Here is a 24,748-nt window from a genome sequence, read left to right as displayed (position 1 = left end):
GACGTGATACCTCATTGTAGTTTTGACTTGCATTTCTCTAATGATCAGTGATGTTGAGCATCCTTTCATGTGTTTGTTGGCGATCTGTATATCTTCTTTGCAGAAATGTCTATTTAGGTCTTCTGCCTTTTTTTGGATTGGGTTGTTTGTTTTTGTGATATTGAGCTGCATGAGCTGCTTGTATATTTCGGAGATTAATCCTTTGTCAGTTGCTTCATTTGCAAATATTTTCTCCCATTCCGAGCATTGTCTTTTCACCTTGTTTATGGTTTCCATTTCTGTGCAAAAGCATTTAAGTTTCATTAGGTCCCATTTGTTTATTTTTGTTTTTATTTCCATTTCTCTATGAGGTGGGTCAAAAAGGATCTTGCTGTGATTTATGTCATAGAGTGTTCTACCTATGTTTTCCTCTAAGACTTTTATATTGTCTGGCCTTACATTTAAGTCTTTAATCCATTTTGAGTTTATTTTTGTATATGGTCTTAGGGAGTGTTCTAGTTTCATTCTTTTACATGTAGCTGTCCAGTTTTCCCAGCACCACTTATTGAAGAGGCTGTCTTCTCGCCATTGTATATTTTTGCCTCCTTTATCAAAGATAAGGTGACCATATGTGCATGGGTTTACCTCTGGGCTTTCTATCCTGTTCCATTGACCTATATTTCTATTTTTGTGCCAGTACCATGCTGTCTCGATTACTGTAGCTTTGTAGTATAGTCTGAAGTCAGGCAGCCTGATTCCTCCAGCTCCATTTTTCATTCTCAAGATTGCTTTGGCTATTCGGGGTCTTTTGTGTTTCCATACAAATTGTGAAATTTTTTGTTCTAGTTCTGTGAAAAATGCCATTGGTAGTTTGAGAGGGATTGTATTGAATCTGTAGATTGCTTTGGGTAGTATAGTCATTTTCACAGTGTTATTTCTTCCAATCCAAGAACATGGTATATCTCCCCATCTGTTTGTATCGTCTTTAATTTCTTTCATCAGTGTCTTATAGTTTTCTGCATACAGGTCTTTTGTCTCCTTAGGTAGGTTTATCCCTAGGTATTTTATTCTTTTTGTTGCAATGGTAAATGGGAGTGTTTCCTTAATTTCTCTTTCAGATGTTTCATCATTAGTGTATAGGAACGCAAGAGATTTCTGTGCATTAATTTTGTATCCTGCTACTTTACCAAATTAATTGATTAGCTCTAGTAGTTTTCTGTGGACCTCATGAAATTTAAAAATTTGTTCTGTGAAAACCCATTTGAAGAAGATGAACAGACATGTTATAGAGTTGGAAAAATATTTGCAAAGTACATATCCAACAGAGGACTTGTATCTAGGATACATAAGGAATTCTCAAAACTCAACAGGAAAAAAAACCACCCAACTAGGAAATGGACAAAAAACAAGAACAGACATTTCACTGAAGAGGATATATAGATGGCAAATACACACAGGAAAAGAGGCTCAACATCATGAGCTATTAGGGGAACATGAATTAAAACCACAATGAGCCATCACTACATAGCTACCAGAACAACTAAAATAAAAAATAGTGACAACATCAAATGCTGACAAGGATATGGAGAAACTGAATCATGCATACATTATGTAAATTTAGGGAGTATTGTTAATATGCTGATTAGAGGCCTCAGCTACAGAAAAAAGTGCTGGTTTACAAGAAGAAGCAGGAATTAATCTTCTACCATTCCTGTCAGCCAGACCAGGAGGGAATAAAGCTAAAGAATGACACCTTTCTTTAACCAAGCTGCACTGCAGTACAAAAAGCTGCTCAAGTGTTCAGGAAAACAAAGACTGACTGAAAAAAAGGTGCAGAATACAACATGTGAATTTTGAACATAACCTAAGAGTTAGCACCATACTCTCAGGCAGAGGGGGTAGGGTGTACCGCTTTGGGACAGAATGCATAGTCTAGGTCAGAGGTCAGCTGGAGACTGAGTGGCCTAGAGAGCACAAGGGATTCCTACAGTCTGAACTGGACAGTCTGCTCAGCTGCAGCCAACCTTTGGGAAACTGCAACAAACTAACAGAGGGCAGACCTAAGGAAGGCTGGTCCAAACTTCAGAAAGTAAAAGAGGCAGTGATAAAACCGAGTCTACCTGTACAATCTCTATCTGTAAATGATTAGTACTCTGTAATTTCTTGAGACCTTTAGTAACTGTACACACACACACACACACACACACACACACACACACAAAACACACAGAGAACACATACAGTGGGAGCCAAGCAAGTTGCAGGCTGACTTAGACACACCAGGCTGTGCACATGGCAATCTTTGCCTAGAATTAACTCTGCTTCTTGTCCCTCCTGCAAATAGCAACCAGACTGGGCACAGCTCTACTGCCTGTTGATTCAGAGCCTTCCCTCACCACTCCATCTCCTGCTGCCTGATTGCAGGAAGAGTCCTGATTATGTGTGTACATGGGGCCCAGGAGAATCGGAAGAAATAGGATGGGAGGGTAATCTACACATCTTTTGACTGCTTTGCCCCAAATATAGGTGTGATCAGAACAGTTTGGGTGTTGGCTACTTCATTCAATCAGCCTGGTACAGTTTAAGAGGAAATTAGAAATCAGAGGGAATGTCTTTGGCCCACCCTAAGCCAGATCATCTGTAATAGGAATTATGGTTGGACTGTGATCTCATGGTTTTCAAGATGAGGCCATTCACAGGTGTGGTTACTGGGATGAAGATCTTAGTATATTCTTCCTCTCAATTATGTTTCTAAAAACCATCACCATAACAAAATAGAGCTCTTCATTTAGGAAAAAAAAAATCTAGGGATAAAGATGAACTGTTTTTTCCAAATGCCAAATTTATATTGAAAGCAAAATCATCATAACAGTTAAAGAATGCGGGCAACCAAGATCTTTTCTCAGTTTTCCTTCCTTGTTAATAACTGCTTGGCTGAAATCTAATTACCTTTTCCAGGTTTGTTTCTCCCTAACTGACCCTGAGCTTTCTTTCCACGTTAGGCCCTCTCAGGGCTTTTCAGTGTCAGGATGGTGGCAAAAGCCACAGCACTTTCCTCCCGACCATGGCCTCTTTCCTTTACCCTGTGATACAGGCTGGCAGGCCTGAGAAGGTGGCTGGTCTACCAGATGTTCCTTTTAACTGCTATTCTATTCACGTCTCCCTTGAGGCTCTTGCACGTGGCCAGACTGAAAAAGGAAGAAACTACTTGGTAGCACAATAACCTGCATTCCAAATATTTCCTTCTGCCCTTCCCCCTAGCCCCAGTCTCCCTGACAGTGCCTCTTTTCTGCACCTTTCCAGCTTTATGATGTTCTAATGGAAAACAATCTGCCAAGAACCTCCTTTCCTTCTTCTCGACTTTTTAAAACATTAGCAAAGATGTTCTTATGATACGAGTCATCAGCACTTTTTCATATTGTTTTTGAAGTTCTTTTAAAAACTAACTATTGCTTAATTTGCATTAGAAAAACTTCTTAACCAAACATTGAAAACTATATAAATAAGCAGAGTTTTTATTTAGAGGTGCTAGTGGTTTACACATGGAAGTATAAAATTTATAAAAAGTCTCTTTTTTTAAAAAGATTGGATTTTTACATTTATCTCTAAATTCTCTGAAAATTATTTTGACATATGATATAATTTATTTTGATATGATGAAAGTTTAAAACCTTTGTTATATTTTTCGTTATAAAAGCAATACACCCTCGTTGCAAAATATAACATATTAAGAAGTTTACAAAGTAAAAAGAGAATTCTCCTTTTCCCATCTCTCAAAACCCACAGCTAAAACAACAAATTTTAAGTTTTTTAAAGAAAACTTAATCTGCAGTATACACAATTACTTTTACTATTACTTTTACCTTCAAGTCATTTTCCCATACATATACAAATGTATATAACATACATAAATGCATATCTATGTACCCATTAAACATGCAAAATATATATGCATATATAAAACATTTTAAACAAAACCACTGCGCCACCAGGGAAGCCCTATATATGTATATTTTAAATGTTGATAGATGCTTTCAAAATTGCCCTCCAAAAAGATGACTTCAATATATGCTACCTGCAACTATACATGAGAATACCTGAAAAATAAGGTTTTAAATGAGTCATGAAATAGGGGAAGAATACATTAGCATAAAACAACTAAAGGCTATTATAAAGCTACTTATGAGAATATAAAATAACAAAGTATAAACAAAGACAAATATGATTTAAAAGGTATAGTAAATATATATTTGAGTAAATATGAATTTCGTTAAAAAAGTAATGTAGGTACTGCAGATCTTTTTGCCAGAAAGATACAGTTTTGCACCATTATAAAAATAAATGTTATGAGTAATAAAGGATTTAGGGAGGGTACTGGTCTAAATTTTGAAAAACTGAAGACTAACCACCAATTTCAATTCATAAAACTTGTTGGATACTTTAAAAAACAGCTATAATGGGCTTCCCTGGTGGCGCAGTGGTTGAGAGTCCGCCTGCCGATGCAGGGGACGTGGGTTCGTGCCCCGGTCCGGGAGGATCCCACATGCCGCGGAGCGGCTGGGCCTGTGAGCCGTGGCCGCTGGGCCTGCGCGTCCGGAGCCTGTGCTCCACAACGGGAGAGGCCACAACAGTGAGAGGCCCGCGTACCCCCCCCCCCCACACACACACACAAAAAGCTATAAAAGCCATTTGGACGGGGCTTCCCTGGTGGCGCAGTGGTTGACAGTCCGCCTGCCGATGCAGGGGACACGGGTTTGTGCCCCGGTCCGGGAAGATCCCACATGCCGCGGAGTGGCTGGGCCCGCGAGCCATGGCTGCTGAGCCTGCGCGTCCGGAGCCTGTGCTCCGCAACGGGAGAGGCCACAACAGTAGAGGCCCACGTACCGCAAAAAAAAAAAAAAAAAAAAAAAAAAAAAAAGCCATTTGGGGTGGCAACTGAGGAAATTTGAAAATGAACTAGATATTAGATTATATTATGGAGCTACTGTTAATTGTCTTAGGCATGATAATGATATGATGGAAGAATGTCCATGGTTCTCAGGAGGTGCATGTTGAAGAATTGTGGTCATGATGTCTGAAACTTACTTTCAAATGGCCCAGCGTGGCAAAATGTATCAACGTTTGAATCTAGAGAGAGGGTAAATAAGTGTGTGCTGTCCTATTGTTTCAACTTTTCTATGGGATTGAAAATTCTTAAAATAGAAAATTGGAGAAGGGACTCCCCTGGTGGTGCAGTGGTTTAGAATCCACCTGCCAGTGCAGGGGACACAGGTTCGAGCCCTGGTCTGGGAAGATCCCACATGCCTTGGAGCAACTAGGCCCCTTCCCCACAACTACTGAGCCTGCCCTCTAGAGCCTGCGAGACACAACTACTGAAGCCCACATGCCACAACTACTGAGCCTGCCCGCCTAGAGCCCGTGCTCCGCAGCAGGAGAAGCCACCGCAATGAGAAGCCCACGCACCACAACAAAAAGTAGCCCCCGCTCGCTGCAACTAGAGAAAGCCCATGCACAGCAACGAAGACCCAACACAGCCAAAAATAAATTTAAAAAATAAAACAAAATTAAAAAATAAAGTCAGAGAAGAAGGAAAATAAAACGGTGAAGTTGCAGATCTGGTGTCGACAATTTTATTTCATTATGTTAGATTCTCTGAGGAGAAAGAGAGGTGCTTTGGGGGAACCCACATTTGATTTAGATCTCTAAGGTTATATTTCTAAATTACCATTTCTGTGTCCTCAGTATTAGGCCAGGTAGGTTTGCAAGGAACAAAACATCTCCCTGACCACTAGCTATGCCTCCCAAATACACAGCATATATCCCAAGGGGGTCGACCTAGGAATATGAGGAACTGGGGAGAAACCTCTTCACTGCTAGAAAGACACCCGAGGCTCAGGCCTCCATGAGGGCAGACCACCAGGGCTGTCATCACATAGAGGCAGGACACTGTGACTTCTGACCACTCTAAACGTCGAGCCTAACACCAGGGAGTGGTCCAAGCAGAGGATGCTCTAGCTCATTAGCGCTCAGGCCAAAATTACTTAACTTGTCCAGACTATTTTAGATAGTGAATTTGATGGGTTGATGATGCTTGCATCCAGCCCTGGCTGAGTCAACCTTTCTGGCTTTTCAGACACTTAAGTAAATAGAGTAGGAATTGGCTCTTAAAATAATTCCCATGAGCAATTTGCCACAAGATTAATAGCATTCTGTCATGAATACAGGATTTGGAGAAAACATATATATACATATGTATTTATATATTTACATATGTATATAGTATACATATATATGCATATATACACACACATCTATATTATATTTTGCCTTTGCTAGCTTTATTTGACAATTACTTTTACTGTTTTTAAATTTTTTTTATTTTCAGGTAACTAGTTCTTTCTTAATTATCTCATTAGTAAGAAGAGTCAGAAATATTGACACTGTAGAGTGATGACATTTTGCATAGTGGTCATTTTTTTTAATTCAGAAAGAATTTTAAATTTTAATTACTTCTTTTTCTTACTTATCACTGTAATTTGAGGAAGTAATAAAAGCTTTAAGCATTATTTCTAGACTTATCAATAGCTAAGAAACTGGAAGGCTATGAAAAAAAATGATATGCCAAATAAAATTCTAGGGGCAGCTACACATCCAAAACAAACTTAAAAACTCAGATATTTGTCCATATGATAGGAAATGACTGAATTTGGAGACAAAGACAAGAGTATCTGACTCCTATTTCATTAGCCGTCATATGTGTCCACTACCATATGAGTTCTAGGCTTCATTATACATTTTGTTTTTCATCTGAAAAATGCAGCATTCTTAATTCTATTTATTATTATTTTTTAATTTATTTATTTGGTTGCACGAGGTCTTAGTTGCAGCATGCGGGCTCCTTAGTTGTAGCATGTGAACTCTTAGTTTCGGCACGCATGTGGGATCTAGATCCCTGACCAGGGATCGAACCTGGGCCCCCTGCATTGGGAGTGTGGAGTCTTAACCACTGGACCACCAGGGAAGTCCTTAATTCTATTTAGTATTGATTTGAATTAAACTATGCAGGAACAACTCATAGACTATTTTTCTTGGGACCTGTAGTGTGTTATTTCAGGGGAACTCTCTGCTATGAGCCTGTTTCACAGAAAATGGACGATGTTAAGTATAACTAAAACAGAGACATGTTTCTAAACATTTCAGAGGTATGAGTAGTATCATTAAGTAACACAGTCCTCTCTTCAAAACTGGTCTCACAAGCAGAAAGAGTAGCCTTTGAGTCTTGAGCACCACACAGCAAGGCCCCTTTCTATCACCGTATCTCCCATTCCATCTGTCTTTCAAAGCCCATGGCTGACAAGAGAGTAAGCTCTCATCAGGTACTTTCAGAGTGAGCTCTCATCTTGTTTATAGCGTCCAGACTCTTCATAAATATAATTAACTTCATCTACAAAAAACAGTGAAACTTTAACTATTGCAAAACAGCCTTCCAGAATCCTAAGGTTTTCAAAATGGATTTGAACCTGGAAGTAGCCCTGATCCCTCCATTCTTGCATACACACAAAATAATAATAATAAAACAACAGTAGTGATAATACCTGAGCATTGAGCAAAACAAAACAAAATAAAAACCAAAAACTTCCTCAATCTATACATATCACACCTGATATTCTGATGTGCTGAATATGATTTATTCATTCATTCACTTGTTGATTGATTCAACAAATACTTATTTACCAACTATAATGAGTTCCATTCAAGGCGGGGGGGGGGGGCGCCGTGTGTGGGCATGGCAGTAAATAAGACAGACAAGGTTTATTTGGATGGTTGAGCAGGAAAGGGCTTCAACCTAAGTCTTGGAATGATGAGGATGCTACGATCCAAGGACCAGCACCCCAGAGAGAGACAATGGAAGAGCTAGGGGTCCGAAGTAACAATAAACTTAGTGTGTTGATAGACAAAGGCTAAAGCATGGGAGCAAGCAAGAGAGTGGTAGGAGGTTAAGATCGGAGAAGTATTTAGTAGCCATAGGACGAAGTTTTATTTTTATTCTATGTGCAGTTGGATGTCACTAGAGGATTTTAAGCAGAAAAGTCACTAATACCTTATTTATGTTTTTAAAAGATTGTTCTTGCTGCTTTTAGAAGAATGGACTGTAGGAGGCAAGATAGAAGCAGAGTAGAGCTTGGACCAAACTTTTAAGGCATAAATGATGCATTCTGATTGCCTATAATATATATATAAGACCACTATGTCAGCACAATGGATGAAGTAAATGGGAGAATCAAGGGAAACTAGAAAAAGCAAGGAGAGAAGATGAGGGAAGAAATTGGGAAAGATCTGAACCTAGGAATGGGCACTGTGTAATGAGTAATGAGCAGTCCTAAATAGGACTTCCATGACTTCCATGAGCCTGGGACACCTTGTTATAGAAAAGTAAGGAAATGCCAGAAAGTATGATGATGCTCCAAACTAATGAGGGCATGTCAAAAGGTTGTAGGAGTCTGCATGAAGGGGCAACCACTGGCAGTATTCTAGGCCATGCATTCATCAGAATGAATACTGAATGAAATGGATATTACACGTTGAAGAAAAAGGATCCATGAAGGTCATACTGACACTGATAAAAATTCTTTACAAAGCCCAAGTGGAGGAGGAGTTATACTCTACAGAAAAAAAAGTGCCAACTAATAAATGCAAAGGCATGATGTAAGTAGAAAATCCCCATTTTTACAATCACTACAGTAATAACTGATTCAGCAAGAACCAAAAATGGGTGGCTAAGATCAAAAGTAGTATCTGTTCTTATCAGTTTAAGATCTGATATGTCCTCTATCCAAGGACAATATATTATTAGAAAGGAATGAAGTACTGATACATGCTACCTCATGAATGAACCTTGAAAACATTATGCTAAGTGAAAGAAGCCAGCCACAGACAGCCACGTACTGTATGGTTTTATTTATGTGAAATGTCCAGAAGAGGCAAATCCATTGATAGAAAGTAGGTTAGTGGTTGCTAGGGGCTGGATGGGTTAGGCGGAAATGGTGAGTGGCTGCTAAGTGGTCCAGGGTTTCTTTTGGGGATGATAAAATGTTATAAAATTGATTTGGGTGATGGTTGCACAACTGTGAATATACTAGAAACTAATGAATTGTATAATTTAAATGGATGAATTTTATAGTATGTGAAATATATCTCAATAAAGCTGTTTTTTAAAAACAAAAAAAGTAAAGTAAAAAATAAAGTAAATAAAAGGAGCTAAAACTCAAAAAAAAAAGAAAGGTGAGAGGGTTCTGCTTGTGCTTAGGATGTAAAAAGCTGCTAGACAAGGTTGCTCCCATTCTAACAACAAGAAAAAATTGTATAATCAGTAAAATGATAACTTTTCTAGAACTCACCAGAGAGATGAGGTCACAGGACAACCAAGTAAATTGAATTCCACAGAGTGACAATCCCCTCTGCAGAGAAGTGGGACTTTTGCCTTTGAGAGGGCATGAGTAGAAGAGGTCATTGCCATAAAGGTGGATAAGAAGAAATCAGCTAATATTGCTTAATAAATTCTTAAAATCAGTACAGGCTGATGAATCAGTTTAGAATAACTGGGAGTCCCTGACACAAAGAGAATCTGCACTCACTTGCAAGTTCTTTTCTGCAGGCTTCTACTAGGTCAAAACTAAGCACAGGGCAGAAGACTCGAGAAAGTCCCTGCTGATGTGCAATGGTAATTGACTGATGCGGGAGGAAAAATGCATAAAAGACTGCCTGCTTCCCTAGATCCTTCTTTCTTTGGAGCAAAAGCTTTTTACCACTTGTTAGGGGCAGCAAAACTTTATGAAAGATCTACTGCTTGAAGGAAGGGTAGAAATAAAAGCCCTCTGCATCTGGGGAAAGCACAGGAATACCTCTTGGGCTCAGATTCCTGTACTGATATAAATTAGAAGTCTGCTACCACTGGAGAAGGGGTAAGACCACCATAAATACAATGCAGAGTTTGGCTACCATGGGGGAATATGGGCAGAATTGCAGAGAAAGTTCCACCCTCTGAGTTCCAGGGTCACAGGCTTGCCTAAGACTACGGCTGGATCAGGATAACTGATAACCCCCTTTGTCCCCACCACTACTACCAGGAGCCTACCATTAGTAACTATCAACAACAGTCTTCCACTGAAAAAAAAGAGACTTCCTCTTCCATGCAAATGTTAAGGGACTACTGGAAGCTATGGGTAGAGCAGGAACACTGCCAGGTCACACGCTAAGCACAAGGTAACCATAACCCACTGCTGGTTGAATTTCAATCTTGTATCGCACTGAAGATAACAACAACAACAACAAAATCCAAGTTTAGTTCAACCTGTGACTAGATGGACCCAGTGCCCCACACTAATGGCCTGACTGAAGAAGCAGCATGCTTATTTCCAGACATAAGGACTATACATGTCTCAGTGTCTACAGTTCTTCAATACATAATGTCTGACATTCAATCAAATATTTGAGTCACACAGAAAGACAAGGGAAGAACCTACCCATTGTCAAGAGATTAGGGAATCAACAGAAGCAGACTCAGAGATGACCCAGATGTTGGAGCCCTTAGTCAGGGATGTCAAAATAACTAGAATTAATATGTTAAAGGACTGAGTGGAAAAGGTCTATAACATGCATGAATATTTGGGGGAATTTTAGCAGAGAAGTAGAAAATATAGAGTCCAGTGGAAATGCCAGAAATTTTAAAAAGTAATAGAGATGAAAAAATCTTTTGATTGACTTGTTAGCAGAATCAATACAACTAAAGAAAGATTCAGCAAGCATAAAGATAGGCCAACAGAAATTATACAAACTGAAACACAAATAGAAAAAAAAGAGTGAAAAAAATATAATAGAGCATCCAAGAGCTGTGGGACAGAATCAGTCTAACATATATGTAACTAGTCTCAGAAGGAAGAGAAAAGGAATTCTCCGGTGGTCCAGTGGTTAGGACTCCATTCTTCCACCGCAGGGGGCACAGGTTTCATCCCTGGTTGGGGAACTAAGCTCCCACAAGCCACATGACGTGGCCAAAAAAAATAAAGAAGAAGAAGGAAGAGAACAGAGTAATGATGATAATAATAACAATGATGATGATAGCTAACCTCCAAGAATCCCAAGCAGGATAAATACCAACACCACACACACACTTAGACATATCATAAACAAACTGCTGAAAACTGAAAAGCAAGAAAACACTGAAGGCAAGAAGGGAAAAAAGGAAACATTACATAAAGAAGAACAAAAATAAGAATTATAGCAGACTATCAGAAACTATACAAAGCCAGAGCAATGAAGCAATGTCTTTAAAGTACTAAAAGAAAACAACCTGTCAACCCAGAATTTTATACCCAGTGAAAATATATTTCAAAAATGAAAGAAAAACAGAGACTTCTTTCAGACAATAAAAGCTGAGATAATTCACTGCCAGCAGAACTGAACCACAAGAAATGTTAAAGAATATTCTTCAGGGAGAAGATATATGATATTAGGTGGTAGTTTTTAAACCTACACAAATCAATAAAAAGCACCAAAAAAATTTTAAAATGGTCAATATAAAGAGACTTTATCTTATTTGTAAGCTCTTTTTAAAAAAGAAAAAAACCTGACTATCTAAAGCAAAAATGATGATGTATTGTGCATTTTATAACATGTAGAATTAAAATGTATGACCAACATCCTACCAAAAGTGGGAGGAAAGAATTTGAAGTATAAGAATGAAATAATGCCTTTTGCAGCAACATGGATGTACCTGGAGATTATCATACTAAGTGTAGTAAGTCAGAGAAAGACAAATACCTTATGATACCACTCATATGTGAAATCTAATTTTTTTAAAAAAATGATACAAATGAACTTATTTACAAAACAGAAACAGACTTACAGATATCGAAAACAAACTTATAGTTACCAAAGGGGAAATGTGGAGGGGAGGGATAAATCAGGAGCTTGGTATTAACATACACACACCACTATATATAAGACAGATAACCAACAAGGACCTACTGTATAGCACAGGGAACTCTACTCAATATTCTGTTATAACCTATATGAGAAAAGAATCTGAAAAAGAATGAAAAAAAAAAAATATATATGTATATAACCGAATCACTTTTCTGTACACCTGAAACTAACACAACATTGTAAACCAACTGTACTCCAATAAAAATTTTTTTTAAAAATTGATTCTAAAAGAAAAAAATTTTTTGAAGCATAGCACTGTAAGATTATTACACTATACAGGAAGTAATATAATCTTACTTGAAGGTAAACTGCGATAAGTTAAAGATGGATATTGTAAAGCCTAGAGCAACCACTAGAAAAATTAAAGAGATGCAACTAATAACACAAATGGTAGTAATAAAATGAAATCAGAAATACGTGACACAATCCAAAAGAAGGTGGTAAAAGAGGGGAAAGAGAACAAGGAACTGATGGAAAACAGTAGCAAGATGTTAGATTTAAATTCAATCATACTACTAGCTACATTAAATATAAATAATCTAAACAACACAGAAGTCAGAGATCGACAGATTGAACAAGCAGCAAGATCCAACTGTAGGTTGTCTATTTCTTCAAATAAAAAAAAAACGCAAGGCAACTATGAAAATATGTGCGTGGAAAAAGAAACTCTTTAAGAGGAATAAACATATTTCAAAGTGAATAAATAGGCCTTCTAAAAATTAAGAATATAATATTTTTTTTTGACGTGGACCATTTTTAAAGTATTTATTGAATTTGTTACAATATTGCTTCTGTTTTATGTTTTGGCTTTTTGGCCATGAGGCATGTGGGATCCCAGCTCCCCAGCCAGGGATCAAACCCGCACCACCTGCGTTGGAAGGCTACGTCTCAACCACTGGACCACCAGGGAAGTTCCAAGAATATAATATTCTTTAGAAAACAAAATGGATAGATTTTAACATATAATCAAAAAGAGAATTAGTGAACAGGAAGAGATTGGAAAAATTATTCAGGAGTCATCATAAAGAAACAGGATAGCTGTGAAAGTGAATTTATGAGAAGTTATAAGAATAGAGTGAGAAAGACTAACATAAATCTAAGTTGATTTCCAGAAAGAGATAAGAGAGAGAATTTGGCAGAGAAAATATTTGATGACAGAACAGTTAAAATTTTCTTAAAATGCAGCACTCAGAGATTCAAGAAGTCTTACAAATCCAAGCAGCATAAATCAAAAGAAATCGACAACCAGATGCTTCACAGTAAAACTGCAGAAGACTAAAGTCAGAGAGGATTTTAATAGTGGTCAGAGGATTGGAAAATTAGACAGACACCTAACTGTTCATCTTTCAAAAAAAAGCCAGGGGCTTCCCTGGTGGCGCAGTGGTTAAGAATCCGCCTGCCAATGCAGGGTATACGGGTTTGAGCCCTGCTCCAGGAAGATCCCACGTGCCGTGGAGCAGCCAAGCCCGAGTGCCACAACTACTGAGCCTGCGCGTCCGGAGCCCACGAGCCATGACTACTGAGCCCGAGTGCCACAACTACTGAAGCCCGTGCTTGTGCTCTGCAGCAAGAGAAGCCACCGCAATGAGAAGCCTGCGCACCGCAACGAAGAGTAGCCCCTGCTCGCCACAACTAGAGAAAAGCCCACGCGTGGCAACAAAGACCCAACACAGCCAGAAATAAAAATAAGTAAATAAATTTATTTTTTTTAAAAAGCCAGATGACAGTGAAATAATAGTCAAAGTACTGAAGAACCAATGTCTCCAAAAATTCTTCGGTTAATATATTTAACAGTGAAATGTTGTAAATATTTTCTTTCAGATTGGGAATTGAGATAAGGGTGCTCGTTTTCACCACTTGTGTTCAATATTATGCTGAAAATTCTAGTCAGTGCAGTAATTCAAGAGGAAAAGTAAAAGCATAGAGTTTCAAAGGGAGAAACAAAACTATCATTATTACAGATGGCATGGATGTACACATAGAAAATGCAAAAGAATCTATGGGTAAATTATTAAAATTAACGAGAGCTTAGCAGTGCAGCTGAATATACAGTTAACATACAAAAATGAGTTGCATTTTCATAAACCTGCAACAAATAGATAAAATGAACTTTTAAAAATGTCATCTCCAGTAATATTTTGAAAATGTACCTAAGATAAATCTAACAGAAGATGTGGAAAACTTTTATGGAGAAAGCCATAAACATTTTACTACATATTAAAGATGGCCTAAATAAACTGACATGTACATCATATTCCTGGGTTAGAGGACTTATTATTGTGAAAGTGTCAATTCTTGAGAAAGAAGAAGGTAGGGAATTGCCCTACCAATTATCAAGTTTACTGTAAAGTTATTGTAATTAAGACAATGTGGTTTGGGCACAGGAATAGACAAACTGTGGAAGAGAATGGAGACATAGACAATCATTTGATAAATGATAAAGTTGCTATTGCAGTTTAGTGCAGAGTGATTGTGCAGTTCAATGTTCCACTGAACCAGTTTCAAGTGGAGAACAGATCTAAATGTGAAAGGTAAAAAATAAAGCTTTAAGAATATCACAAAGGAGAATATCTCTGTGACCTTGAGGATATTAAAGGATTTTTAAAAAGATTTTCTTTAATGAACAATTTTAAAGGAAAAGTTAATAAATCCAGTTACACTGAAATTAAGAATTCCTCAAACGCTATCATGAAAGGGAGTAAAAAAAACAAACTGTAAAGAGGTATTTGCAACACATATTAGCACAAAAGACTAGCATTCAGAATATACTAAGAACACTACTGAATTGATAAAATGAGAAAAAAACAAGATAAAGCTGAGCAAAGATAGGTAGATAGATAGATGATAGATATTACTAAAGAAGAAACTCAAATGACAAAAACATTACAAGTAATTAACTTCAGGCTTCCCTGGTGGCACAGTGGTTGAGAGTCCACCTGCCGATGCAGGGGACACGGGTTCGTGCCCCGGTCCGGGAGGATCCCACATGCCGCGGAGCGGCTGGGTCCGTGAGCCATGGCCGCTGAGCCTGCGTGTCCGGAGCCTGTGCTCCGCGACGGGAGAGGCCACAACAGTGAGAGGCCCGTGTACCGCAAAAATAAAAAAAAAACTTCATTAGTAATTAGAGAAATGAAAATCATAATAAGATACCATTAAACACCCACCTGTTTCGCAAAATTTAAGAGCTGTGGCAATATAAAGTGTAGAAGTGAATCAGTGAGAATTCTTATATACTTTGTTGGAGGTATAAATGGGAATGACTGCTTTGGAAAACAATGTTTCATCACTATTAAACTTGTACATACACTGCAATTTCAGTAATTACTCTCCAACATATATATCCTCGATCAACTCATGTTCGTGAGCACCTGGGTACAAATATAAGAATAATCAAAGCAGATTGTTCTCACTAGCTCCAAACTTAAAACAACCCAAAAGTATATAAACCACAGAACGGTAAATAAAACATGAATACAACCAATGAAAATGAAGGAACTACATCGACACGATTGAATAGCAAAATTATAATGTAGGATAAAAGAAGCAAGTCACAAAAGTATACATACACTATGGTTTCATTGATAGAAAATACAAAAACAGGCAAGACTAAAAAATATTATTTAAGCATGCACACATGGGTGGCAAAGATATTTTTTAAAAAGTGAATAATAGACATAAAATTCAGAGGAATTTTTTTCTTTGTGGAGAAAAGAAGGGAACAGAATTGGGGAGAGGCCTAGAGAAAAATTCTAATATACTCTTAATGTTCTAATCTATAACTTGGTTGACATGTGAAAGGGTGTTTTATTATTAAAAATGTACATATGTATTTTAAATGCTCTTAGGTTTATATGAAAGATTTCAAAAGAAAAAAGGAAAAACAAATTTAAAAAAATAATGAACCTTTACTTCCAGCCAAGATGGAGTAACAGAGACAAGACACTCTACTGCCTGAAACAATGGACCAAAAAATGGACAAAATATATGAAACAATGGTTTCAAAACACTGAACACCAGGCATTGAAGGAAAGTGATCCCTGAGAGGGGAGCCCTACAACTGGCCCAGCTTACTGCTTTGAGAGAATTTCTAGCTGGAGAACTATAGGGGGGACTCAAGCAGAGCCCAGGAGACTCCCCGAGTTGAGATGTAAGAAAGTCCTGAGAGACAAAAGTGGCCAGGGTTCACAGGACCAAATACCAGAGAGAGGACAGCTGCATGGAGAGAGAACTCCAGAGATCTGCAGAGTCCCCTTTGAGAATTCAGTAGAATTCTGATGAATGCATGCAAGTGAGGAAACCACCCAAGTATGGGCAAAGTACCACCTAAAAGGATCAAACGGTATAACACTGAGTGTGGGAAAATTTACACCCCGTAGGATATTTATTGACGCTCCTCTACGCTAGGCAAGTTAACAAGTATATCTTAGCTTCACAAAAACCTGTGAGATAGATAATACACTCATTTTACAGAAAAGGAAGCTGAGGTTCCAGAAGGGAATAGCTTTTGCAGGATTACAGAACTAGTAAATGTCAGTGCCTCGATCCAAGATTAAGGCTTCTGACCAAAAAACACATGTCTTTTTGCAGTTTGCTGTGCTCTCTCTCCTTGCACCATGGTCTGTGGTTGACAAAATTCAGAATTATCTTTCCTTTATCTTACTTACTGGAAATCTCTCTTCCTTCAGTAATTACTTGAAACTGGCACTCAACACTAACAATGTACGTACTCAACATTTTTCATAAATGCTGCAGTTTTTCTTCATCCTTTCAAGGTCAACTTTCTTTAGAGAAGCGTTATAGTTTTATTCAAATTATTTAAAAAATGAATTGAGTACCTTCAGGGCACCAGAACAAACTTTGTAAAAACATTTACACAGAGTCTTAAATATTGGGGTTTTGGAAATGATTTTTTTCTACAAAACCCTTTCTGTCTTTAAGAATGTGAGTTAAATCCAGAGGCTTTAATTAAGTCATCCCTAAAGGCAGCATCACATCACATCTTGCAAGGTTTGGTGGAATGGATGCATGAAATCCCTAATCGAAGAATCATGGAGTTGGGGATAGTGTGGGCCATCTCAAATGGAGCAATACTGCGAATACAAAATGTCACCTGCCACATCAGTAAACAAAGGCTGTTGCAGCCATCAAGCCATCACATTACAGCTGCCTAGATGAGGAGCCCTGAGGGAACTCAGGATGAAAGAACATAGGATACTGGCCCCAGATAGGTGAGGTGCATATCAAAGGAATGATGGCAGTGAGCCCAAGTTTTGCATCTTCCCATACAAAGAAAAGCACTAAATTCCCTACCTTGATATACCTGGTTTTCTTTAATTGACAGTAATCTTTTGATTCCAACTACCTGGTCTTTTGCTGCAAAAACTCTTATATATCCTGGCTCCCCCCTTGCCTCTTCGGAACAGTCTCTCAGGATTACCTGAGATGCTGTGTCCCAGGCTTAAGTCCTGAGTTTTGTCTGCCAAGTAAAACATGACTCTCAACTTTTAGGTCGTGCATTTTTTTTCAGTCAACAATACCTAAGGGGTATCCTTAATCTGGATCACTGAATCCTGAAACTAGACCCCAAATTTCACATTTTTGTTTGTGCAGTTTTCCAGGGGGACTCTAACAGCTTTCTTCAGATTCCCAGTGGAGTCTATGATCCAGTTAAGATCAACTTTTACTCAATACTAGTCGTTCTCAAAGTGTGGTCCCTGGACCAGCAGCAACAGCATCACCTGGGATCTTGTTAAAACTGCAAGTGCTCGAGCTTCACCTGGACCTGCTGAATCAGAAACTCGGAGGGTGGGGCCCAGTGATGCATGTTTTCAGGATCCCTCCAGGCAACTCTGATGCGTGCTCAAGTTCAAGTTTAAGAACACAACTCTCTACTTCCCTTGGATTGGCCTCTGTTCTCATCCAGCTGAAAAGGCTTCCCTTATCTCCTCAGAGACCTCCCTTTTTTTTGACCTTGTTCAAGCTCATCTCTAATTCTACTGAATGGCGGAAGTTTTCCAAGCCTGGAGGAACTAAATTCAATTTCTCCCATCATCTGGAAAAAGTCACCTCCCCCAACTCCCACCCTAACACAGGATATTCACATTGTTTCTTAAAAGAAAAATAAATAAATACAGAAACCCAGAATCAAAACTTCAAACCAACCACAAAAAGTACTTGGTGTGTGTTTGGATAATATGTGCATAAATATGTGACATGTTTATTTTATTGTTGTAGAGCTTAAACTTCCGGACTAAAGGAACTATCACTTATATATACTCTTGGGCAACAGAGGAGCTAAAGCATTTTTTAAACACTGGGAAATAGCAAAAATATCCCCAAATCATGATTCTGTCTGATAATCTGCTATAAACTCACAGGGCTAGGTTTAAGCGGTATCCCTGGAATTGCCTGCATTAAAAGTGTTCATCAAAGGTTGTGTCCCCGTGGTGCTCTAGCTACTGCATGGAATATATGACAACTCTGACCCCTCTTCCCATGGTCGCCTCCCTGTGGCATTCTGTGCATCTGGCTTAGCTTTCCTGGGAAGAAAAACTGAAAACTTTCTTGGTCCTGAGCCATGCTCTCATCTGGGATAAAGATTAAGAAAGAGGAAGGGAGCTTTTGCTCAGATTATAAATGCCAGATGCTGCCAAATTAATGGTCCAACACAGCCACGTGGAGCTTACTTCAAACTTTTGGTTCTCAAACCTCCTCTCTAAAGAATGTGCTGGAAACTGTCAGGAATCACGGAGGAGTGGCCCCCTGCATTCATGAACACTCACTCTAAGATTGCCACCGATAGAATAAAGGGAAATCCTCAGACCTTATTGTGGTTTATCAGCTCTTATGTAGCTCAGAGTTTCCCAGATTGGACTTCCACACCCCAGGGAACCATGAGAATTGTTAAAGAGGTCACCATGGTGGCTTCAAGCCAAGAGGACATATACCACCATTGACAAAAGGCATTTTGCCTGGGACTTAGTATTGACTGATAGGAAACCACTCAGTTATTATAAATGAAAGAGCTCTTTGATCGTTTTCCTTGCAAAAACTGAGGAAGAGTAAATGGGTCAAAGTTAATGTGTATAAAGAAAGCAGCAAAAAGAAATGCGAGTGATAACAAAATAAAAAGGAGAGAAAAAATAGTCCAAGAAGAGAATGTAGAGAGAGAGATTAAGCAGTGAAGAAAGGAAAACAGTGCAACAGAACCAACTGTTTCTAAGCGAATATTTTTAATGACAGTAATAACTTTGAGCAAACCTCCAGGGAAGAAATAGTTATGAAGGGGTCTAAATAAGATTTATTGGATCAGTATTACTGAATTTTTCTTTTGCCTTAAGCTCAAATATGTTTTGGCCAGCACTGTTCCTGAGCCTGTCTTTAGGTAAATTTTTTTTTTTTTTTTTTTTTTTTTCGGTACGCGGGCCTCTCACTGTTGTGGCCTCTCCCGTTGCGGAGCACAGGCTCCGGACGCGCAGGCTCAGCGGCCATGGCTCACGACCCCAGCCGCTCCGCGGCATATGGGATCTTCCCGGACCGGGGCACGAACCCGCGTCCCCTGCATCGGCAGGCGGACTCTCAACCACTGCGCCGCCAGGGAAGCCCTAGGTAAAATTTTGAAATTTTTTTCAGTTGGATTTTGTTCAAATGGATTTTAATTTTTTTTAATACTGCATTAAAATATCATTTATCTTGATGACTAAGTTTTTTTGGCACCCCTTAAATTTTTCCCCCAAGGCGAGTGCCCTATTTGTCTTACCCTAATGCTGGCCCCATAGGGCATACCGTTCTTCAGATTTTGATTGGGTACTGTCAGAAGAGATGGAGAAACAAAGGTACTTCTTTCAAGTGGAAAGTCTACTTAAGTGTCTGGGTTCAGCCGAATGTAGACTTTGAGGCTGGAAGTTCTCTTGGGAAGATATTTTCACAAATTATGGGGTTGGAGAAATGCTTGTACCTTGAATTAGATGTGAAGACTTATTCTGAATGAAGTTTCTTCCATTTACATCATCTAGCAAAAGCCAGGCAAACACTCTTCTCATAGTTATCTCTTGCTCTGTCACAAACATAAGGCACTAAAAGTGAAACCAAACACTTGTCCTGCCAAGTCTGATGAGAAAGGCAAACCAGAAACATAGCAACTCCCAGGTTTAAACTGCAGTGTGAACCTGACAAGATTCTCCCTGGAGTAATTTAAGAAGGTTCAAGAAACACATGCTTTGAATGTTTATCTGTTCATGTGGGAAAGGATATATAGATCTGGGTTCATACATATTAAGTCTGGAACTGTAGACTCCATCAGGAGACCACAGAAATGCATTTGGATGAAGAAAATCCTTGTAGAATGAAAGTAAAGTAACTGACTTGAGTAAATCGGATCTCATGCTACCTTTAAAGAAAACTACAATGGTATGTTCATATTGCAAAGGTGGGTGACTGTGAATTTTGGTACATGCAGTTAACAATAATAGTTTTTGTTATTTGTGAAGGGAGAGCAGAGTATTAGGCATTTTACTTATGTTGTTATTTTTATACTCATAATAACCATGAATGGGACACTGTACTATCTGCATTTTCCATGTGAGGAAACTGAAGCTTAGAAAAGTGATCTGCCCACAGCCAAACCAAGCCGTTTGTGAGTTGTGGGTGGAGCCAGATTTTTAACCTGAGTATCTAATTCCAAAGTCACCGCGTTTCCCTCTAAACCAGGGGTACACAGACTACAGACCACATGCCAAGTCTGCTGTGCCACCTCAGTCTGCAAACTAAGAATGGTTTTTATATCTTTAAATGGTTGACAAAAATCAAAAGAAGAATGTTATTTTGTAAAATGTGAAAATTACACGAAATTCAAATTTCAGTGTCCATAAGTAAGATTTTATTGGAACACTGCCACACCCATGCATCTCCTTGCTATCTGTGCTGCATTCACACTACAACGGCAGAGTTAGGTAGTTGCTACAGAGCCTGTACAGCCTACAGCCTAAAATATTTACTATCGGGTCCTTTAAGATGATGTTATCCTAAGTTGGTAGTAACATTTTTTTTAAAGGTCATTTTTTTTAAATCCCAGCAAAAAATTAAATAACCCAATCGAAAAATGGGCAGAAGAACTAAATAGACATTTCTTCAAAGAGGACATACAGATAGCCAACAGGCACATGAAAAGGTGCTCAACATCGCTAGTTATTGGAGAAATGAAAATCGAAACTACAATGAGATACCACCTTGCACCCGTTGGAATGATCATCATTAAAAAGTCTACAAATAACAAATGCTGGAGAGGGTGGAGAAAAGGGAATTCTCCTACACTGTTGGTGATGTAAGTTGGTACAGCCACTATGGAAAACAGTATGGATGTTCCTCAAAAAAATAAAAATAGAATTACCATACGACCCAGCAATCCCACTCCTGGGCATATATCTGGACAGAACACTAATTCAAAAAGATACATGCAACCCTATGTTCATAGCAGCACTATTCTCAATAGCCAAGACATGGAAACAACCTAAATGTCCATCAGCAGATGAATGGATAAAGAAGATGTGGTGTATTTACACACACACACACACACACACACACACACACACAATGGAATACTACTCAGCCATAAAAAAGAATGAAATAATGCCATTTGCAGCAACATGGATGCAACTAGGGATTATCATACTTAGTGAAGTAAGTCAGAAAGAGAAAGACAAACACCATAAGATATCACATAGGTGGAATCTAAAATATAACACAAATGAACTTATCTACGAAACAGAAACAGACTCACAGACATAGAGAACAGACTTGTGGTTGTCAAGGGGGAGGGGGGTGGGAGAAGGATGGAGTGGGAGTTTGGGATTAGCAGATGCAAACTATTATATATAGGATGGATAAACAACAAGGTCCTACTGCATAGCACAGGGAACTATATTCAATATACTGTGATAAACCATATGGAAAAGAATATTTTTTAAAAAGTATGTATATATATGTGTGTGTGTGTGTAACTGAATCACTTTGCTGTACAGCAGAAATTAACACAACATTTAAATCAACTGTACTTCAATAAAAAAAAAAAATCCCAGCATTAGCAGGTTTTTTCCCCACTATAGATATAACCAGTACTCCTGAACCACATCTCTGCTCTGCTCCTACAAGAGTTAAACCTCCCTGCTCACACCTCCAGCCTACAAGGGAAAGCTCGTTCCTACCATAACATTCTACCAATCAGATCAAGTTACTTTCTTCTTTAATTTAATTCCCATCTACACGGAATAGAACAATCTAAACAAGCATAGATGTGACTGCTGGTTTCTTGATAAGTCATGAATTTTTGCCAATCCCATGGCTGATTACAGGAATTACAACGAAGCCAAGAGAGATCACATTTAAGTAGCAGCAAGAGAATATTTTTTCAAGCTGTATAATTCTACGAATAAAGAATAACAAAATTATGGCAAGGTAAACACCACCACACCACAATGCAAACACGACGAAGATACTACAGCAAAATTCTCTGTCTACATATCTAGTTTTTAAGGCCTTCTTCCAAAGGATTCCTGCTGCCTACATTTCCTCTGACATCATTCTGCTGACTTGGCATCCCAGACATCATTGTGCAAAATGTTCTGGGAATCCAACAGTCAGTTCTCAGCAACCTAGATCTAGCCCCTGAGCGTTATTCATAATGCTGGTGTCATCACCAGGAGCCAATTGTACGCCCATAATCCCCTTCAAACAGTGGGAGGAAGAAAAGTGAAGAAATGTCAGTCCCAGGCACATCAAAGGTAAAGCTAAGAGGGATGCTGTAGTTCACAACAATGATGGGTAGGGAGACTGTTTCTCTAGCTCTTGTCCTGACTCAGAGAAGCTTCCGTGGGTTCTCCATGAGTGCTTTCCAGTGGTGCCCTCCAGCTCACAATTTTTTTTTTAATGACTCTTGCCATCCACTAAAGGAATTCATTGAACAGTAATGAAGTATTATTAACAGGGCTGGTAGAATGCTCTTCCTTGGCTAATGAAATACAGGTTTGTAGACCAATATAAATTTTCTTAGGTAGAAATTCTATTTCTTTGCCTGATCGTCAGTGGTTTAAGTTTTCCCCCCTCATCTTCAGCCTTCGTTAAATCATCTTTTCATAGGGAAAATATTCTCAGCGACCTAAGCACACAACCAACTTTCCATGAAAATGAAGTCCATTTCTCCATTCCCCCCACTCCCAGATTTCTGACACGTTTAATATTTTCTAGAGTCTGCCAAAGTCCAGGGAGTGCCAAAAATACCTCATGCACCAATCTGGTTTTCAGAACGACCTGATATGACGCAGTTGAATTTTGACAGGCTAGCAGAAAGGAAATGACTTAAATCAGAAGCAGGCTTGGTTTAAAACTGTCTTGTCTGGTTGTTTTCTTTTTTTCCTAGATGGTTCCAGAAAAAATAAATACGATTCTTGTGAGCGCCTACTTTGGAAATTGTTTTTTCCCTTCTTTGTCATTCTTTGTGTGAATCTCAATGGACCGCTGAAGAGAATTTTCCAGGAGCAAAGGAAAGAGAAGAGCCAATGAAAAGACTCAGTTTGCTCTTACTAACCTAACTCTTTTTCACTTGTGGGTGAGCTGTTGAGTCAGCCAGTAATAGGATCATTGTTAAAGACTTACCGGGTTCCTAGACCTCAGGAAAATAATCTCCTTTAGTCTAGAACAAAGACCAGTTTGCAAAGTTCTCTTTAGGACTCTTGAGAACTAAGCCGAAAATAACTTAGATAACTAAGTGGCTCTGGACCAAACCTTTAAAATTTAAAGTACTTAGGAAGGGCTTCCCTGGCGGCGCAGTGTTTAAGAACCCGCCTGCCAATGCAGGGGACACGGGTTTGAGCCCTGGTCCGGGAAGATCCCACATGCTGCGGAGCAACTAAGCCCATGCACCACAACTACTGAGCCTGCGCTCTAGAGCCCTCGAGCCACAACTACTGAGCCCACGTGCCACAACTACTGAAGCCCGCTCACGTAGAACCTGTGCTCGGCAACAAGAGAAGCCACCGCAATGAGAAGACCGCGCACCACAATGAAGAGCCCCTGCTCGTGGCAACTAGAGGAAGCCCGTGCGCAGCAACGAAGACCCAACGCAGCCAAAAATAAATAATTTATTAATTTAAAAAAATAAAGTACTTAGGAAGAAAAACAAGCTTTAAAAAAAGACAAATCCCAAGGAGAGCAAAGATAACCCTTTAAAATGTGGGAAGGAGCTGAGTCAGACCCTGTCAGCAAGCTTCACTGAGGCCTGGGGACTTGTAGCAACACGATTTTTTTTTTTTTAACTTACACAGCAACTTTGATCCAAGGATCTCAAAGTCTTCTACAAAAGTCAGATCTCCTAATGTTCCATTCAAGGGGGGGTGATTCGAGGGGGTTGTTTCCCGAAAGCGGCGTTTCTCCTCCTTGGCACTACTGACATTTTGAACTGGATAATTCTTTGTTGTGGGCCCACCCTGTGCTATCTGGGACGTTTAGCAGCCTCCCTGACCTCTACCCACTAGATGCCAGTAGCACCACCATCCCTTCCCCTGCTGGTGACAACCAAATATGTCTCCGGTCCTTGCCATGTGGTCCTTTGGGGGACAAAATGGCCCCCAGTTGAGAAGCACTGTTCTAAATGGAAAAAGCAAGGCACGGAGCAGTCAATGAACTCAAGTAATAGCGTCCAGCCAAAAAGCAGTCGCTTAACTGGAAAAAGAAGATGATGACTCCCAAGTCCCAAGCATAAGACCCTGACAGCCACTTTACCCCACCCTAC

At 39.1% G+C, this 24,748-nt stretch overlaps 1 long non-coding RNA gene and 1 pseudogene across 1 annotated transcript in view; one reads left to right on the top strand and one right to left on the bottom strand.

Annotated features, from left to right (window-relative positions):
- The window catches only part of LOC137223965 (uncharacterized), a 91,374-nt gene that overhangs the window by 18,799 nt on the left and 47,827 nt on the right, over positions 1–24,748 (bottom strand). The window lies entirely within an intron of this gene.
- Positions 8,727–8,866, top strand: LOC137224211 (U2 spliceosomal RNA; annotated as a pseudogene).

This window comes from Pseudorca crassidens, chromosome 4 (genome assembly GCF_039906515.1).
Source record: "Pseudorca crassidens isolate mPseCra1 chromosome 4, mPseCra1.hap1, whole genome shotgun sequence".
In the NCBI taxonomy this organism is placed as follows: Eukaryota; Metazoa; Chordata; class Mammalia; order Artiodactyla; family Delphinidae; genus Pseudorca; species Pseudorca crassidens.
Note: the sequence above shows the minus strand (reverse complement) of the source record. Positions and strands in the feature narration are given on the sequence as shown.